General features: G+C 42.9%; 1 pseudogene; it reads right to left on the bottom strand.

Annotated features, from left to right (window-relative positions):
* Nucleotides 1-4,496: 4,496 nt before the first annotated feature.
* Nucleotides 4,497-4,786, bottom strand: LOC129656503 (60S ribosomal protein L37a-like; annotated as a pseudogene).
* Nucleotides 4,787-5,081: the final 295 nt, after the last annotated feature.

Genomic DNA, 5,081 nt, shown 5'->3' with positions numbered 1-5,081 from the left:
GTATTATATTGGTAAAACAATTTATACAAGTTATATTGGTAGGTCAAGTCTGACATCATTATTGTTGGAAAATTTTATTGGCCATTCTGGAATACTTACCATTCCTGGTAAACTTTAGAATCATTTAACTTATTAAAAGGAAAAGTTGAGATTTTTATTGGGGAGCATTAAAGTGGAGGAAGCTGACATATTTAGAAAGTTCTATTCCAATCCATGAACATGATGTACATCACTATTCTTTCCATTTAAATCAGTAATTTTTGTGACTTTATTGATAAGGTCCTGCATAATTCTTATTTATTCTTAGCAATATTTTATTATGAAAACATTCAAACATACAGGAAAGTTGAAAGACTTTACAGTGAGCATCCATGTACCACTACCTAGACTTTACCGTTAACGTTTTATTATATTTTGTGCCGTGGTTTTGTTGAGTAGCAGGTAGAAGAGCAGACTGCTTGGATTTATCACTTGCAAGCTGTATGATGCAGGACAAGTTACTTACTTCTCCGAACCTCAGTTTTCTTATCTGCAAATTGGGAATAATAATAGCATTTACCTCAGGAGGTTGTTATGAGGACCACATTGGTTAAAATATATAATGCACTTGGAACAAAGCTTCATACTCTAAATACTACATGCTAGTGTGTTAGTCTGCTTGGGCTGTTATAACAAAATGTCATAGACTGGGTGGCTTCAACAATGGAAATTATTTCTTCATAATTCTGAAAGCTAGAAGTCCCAGATCAAGGTCTGGCAGGATCACTTTCTGGTGAGGGCTCTCTTCCTGGCTGTACATAGTGACTTCTTGCTAAATCCTCATATTAACTTTCCTCAGTGCCTGCCTTCAGAGAGAGATTAAGCCCTCTGCTGTCTCTTCTTAAAAGGACACTAATCCTATGGCATATTGAAAAGCATAGACATTACTTTGCCAACAAAGGTCTGTCTAGTCAAGGCTATGGATTTTCCAGTGGTCATGTATGGATGTGAGAGTTGGACTGTGAAGAAGGCTGAGCACCGAAGCATTGATGCTTTTGAACTGTGGTGTTGGAAAAGACTCTTGAGAGTCCCTTGGACTGCAAGGAGATCCAACCAGTCCATTCTGAAGGAGATCAGCCCTGGGATTTCTTTGGAAGGAATGATGCTAAAGCTGAAACTCCAGTACTTTGGCTACCTCATGCGAAGAGTTGACTCATTGGAAAAGACTCTGATGCTGGGAGGGATCGGGGGCAGGAGGAGAAGGGGATGACAGAGGATGAGATGGCTGGATGGCATCACTGACTCGATGGACGTGAGTTTGAGTGAACTCCGGGAGTTGGTGATGGACAGGGAGGCCTGGCGTGCTGTGATTCATGGGGTTGCAAAGAGTCGGACCCGACTGAGCAACTGAACTGAACTGAACTGAATCCTGTGGGATCAGGGTCCCATCCTTATGATCTCATTTAGTCTTAATTACAGAGAGTCCCTGACTTATGATTTTTCAATTTTACAGTGGTATGAAAGTGATATGCATTCAGTAGAAACTATAATTTGAATTTTTATTTTTTTCCTGAGCTAGCAATAATCAGTATAATACTCCCTCATGATGCTAGGCAGTGGCAGTGAGCCTCAGCTCCCAGACAGTCACAATCACAAGGATAAACAACCAATACACTTACAACCATTCTGTACCTACACAACCATTCTGTTTTTCACTTTCAGTACAGTATTCAGTAAATTACATGAAATATTTCAATACTTTAATACAAAATAGGCTCTGTGCTAGATGATTTTGGCCAACTCTGGCTAATGTTTTAAACACATTTAAGGTAGGCTAAGCTAAGCTAGGTGAGGGGTATTAAATGCATTTTTGACTTACGGTATTTTCAATGTACTATGGGTTTATCCAGATGCAACCCCATCATAAGCTTAGGAAGGTCTGTACTTTCTTATTCCAAATATAGCTACTCTGGGGGTTAGAGTTTCAACATATGAATTTGTGGGGCTGGTTGGGAGACAGACATTCAGTTCATAACAGCTAGCAATGACATTGCTTTATTCTGTTTTCTAAATTGTTGCTTTTGTAAGCTATTGATGTAGAAGATAAAATAGCATTAGAGTATAATCATTTCTGCAGAAAATACATAAAAGACATGAAAAAAATGGTGTGTGTATGTGTGTAGGTGAGTCTGTGCACCAAAAGTTAGCAATGGTTACTCTACTTGGTGAAATTATAGATAAGAATTATTTTGTATTTTGTGGTATTTCAGAAATATAAGGAAAGCAATTAATGTAAGAACTTCTTGAATACTAGAACAAAAAACTATCTAATCATTGTTGTTCAGCCACTAAGTCGCGTCTGACTTTTCATGAAACACTGGATTCCATTTCACTATCAGTCTTTTCTATGTACATATTAAATGAAAGTGGTATGGTCATTTTACACCAATGTTGTTTCTACAAAAAAGAGATACAGATGTTTTCCTTTGTCAAGGATTTCAAATCTTCCTGCGAAAACATTCACAAGTCTATGCCCGGCAGAGGAGAGCTGGTTCTATTCAGTAGTCTTCGGGCGGGCGAGAAGACAGGCTCCGTCTCCTTCCGCAGGAGCGGGCTTGCCTTACGCTGGGTTCTAGCCCCAGGCTGCAGGCAAACCAGAGTGATGGAACCACATCCCGGGCGCACCCCGGAGAGCATTCCCTCAGGCGCCCGCAGGCGGGCTGGCTGCCCCGGAAGACGCTGGGAACCGCGCGCCGAGGCTGCTTGTTGCGCAGGCGCATCGGCCACGGCTGCGCTACGTGGGAGCATCTTGTCCCTGCGCGGTGACTGGTCCACGGCCGGCGGAGGGCTAGAGAGTGCGGTCAGAGCAGGTGAGACTGTGAGTCAGGGCTCCCTTGGGTCTGGAAAGCGGACAAACTGGGAAGAGCCGCCTCCGCCCAGCCCGGCGTCATCTGTGGCTCGCGGTGTGCTCCCAGCCTCTGAGTCAGGCTCACAACAAAGGCTGCGAGGGCTGGGCCAGGCCGGTCCATCTTTGGAGAAAGGTTTATCATCTCCATTTACGAGGAGGAAACGGGATCAGTGGGATTACGTGGCTTGCCACAGCCGACAAGTGAAGGAGCTGTATTCAAACCCAGATCCTTTTTGATTACAAATCTCAGACTACTTTAAAAGTGTTGTTCAGTCGCTAAGTTGTGACTGACTCTCTGCAGCACTCCAGGCTTCCCTGGCCTTCACTATCTCTTGGAGTGTGCTCAAACTGGTGTCCCTTGAGTGGATGATGCCATTCAACCATCACATCCTCTGTTGCCTCCTTCTCCTGCCTTCTATCTTTCCCAGCATCAGGGTCTTTTCCAATGTGTCCAGTCTTCACATTGGATGGCCAAATTATTAGAGCTTCAGCTTCAGTCCTTCCAATGAATATTCAGGTTTTATTTCCTTTAGAGTTGACTGATTTGATTTCCAAGGGACTCTCAACAGTCTTCTCCAGCACCACAGTCCAAAAGCATCAATTCTTCATTGCTCAGCCTTCTTTATGGTCCAACTCTCACATCTGTACATGACTACTGGAAAAACCATAGCTTTGACTATATGGACCTTTGTCAGCAAAGTGATGTCTCAGCTTTTTAATATGCTGTCTAGCGACTTCATTTTCACTTTTCACTTTCATGCCTTGGAGAAGGAAATGGCAGCCCACTCCAGTGTTCTTGCCTGGAGAATCCCAGGGACAAAGGAGCCTGGTGGGCTGCCGTCTATGGGGTCGCACAGAGTCGGACACGACTGAAGCAACAGCAGCAGCAGCAGCAGCAGCAGGTTGGTCATAGCTTTTCTTCCAAAGAGCAAGCATCTTTTAATTTCATGGCTGCAGTCACCATCTGCAGTGCTTTTGGAGCCCAAGAATATGAAGTCTGTCACTGTTTCCACTTTCCCCCCATCTATTTGCCATGAAGTGATAGGACCAGATGCCATGATCTTAGTTTTGTGAATGTTGAGTTTTAAGCCAGCTTTTTCACTCTTTTTTCACCCTCATCAAGAAGCTCTTTAGTTCCTTTTCACTTTCTGCCATTAGGTAGTATAATCTGCATATCTGAAGTTATTGATATTTCTCCTGGCAGTCTTGATTTCAGCTTGTGGTTGATCCAGGCCGGCATTTCGCATGATGTATTTTGCATATATGTTAAATAAGCAGGGTGACAATATACAGCCCTGACGTACTCCTTTCCCAGTTTTGAACCAGTCCGTTTTTCCATGTCCGGTTCTAATTGTTGCCTCTTGACCTGCATACAGGTTTCTCAGGAGGCAGATAAAGTGCTCTGGTATTCCCATCTCTTTCAGAATTTTCCACAGTTTGTTGTGCTCTACACAGTCAAAGGCTTTAGTGTAGTCAATGAAGCAGTTTTTCTGGAATTCCTTTGCTTTTTCTGTGAGCCAGTGGATGTTGGGGAATTTTTTTTTTAATTAACAAGCGAAAGTAATTTAGTTACATAAATCAACTCATTTACTATAGGCTACCAACGTTATCAAATGGTGGTGCTTCTACTGGTCCTCAATTCCTTCAGTCTTCTGATGGCAGCCTTTTCTGTGACAGGAGAAGTGGTGGAGGTCCAGGCACCACCAGCAATGCTTTCATGCAGGAACCACGGTGCCAAATGCCCACAGCTCGTCTCTTCATCTTGGTTTTGCCACAGAAGGTGCAGGTATTCTTGGCGTGCTGGCTGATTTCAGTTTTCTTCACTGTTTTCCTGAGGGAGGCACCATAATGGGTGGTGTATTTGCCCATGATTCCAACTTTCTTGGTGCATTTCGCCATTTTAACACAACCTAGGTCTGAGCCCAAGAGCAGATGTTGGTAATTTGATCTCTGGTTTCTCTGCCTTTTCTAAGTCCAGCTTGTACATCTGGAATATCTTGGTTCACGTACTGTTGATACCTAGTTTGAAGGATTTTGGGCATTACTTTGCTAGCTTGTGAAAAGAGTGCAATTGTATGGTAGTTTGAACATTCTTTGGCATTTCCTTTCTTTGGGATCAGAATGAAAACTTACCTTTTCCAGTCCTGTGGCCACTGCTGAGTTTTCCAAATTTATAATTTCCAAATTACTTTAA

Source organism: Bubalus kerabau, chromosome 6, assembly GCF_029407905.1.
Source record: "Bubalus kerabau isolate K-KA32 ecotype Philippines breed swamp buffalo chromosome 6, PCC_UOA_SB_1v2, whole genome shotgun sequence".
Taxonomy (NCBI): Eukaryota; Metazoa; Chordata; class Mammalia; order Artiodactyla; family Bovidae; genus Bubalus; species Bubalus kerabau.
This window is presented reverse-complemented; position numbering and strand designations above follow the sequence as displayed.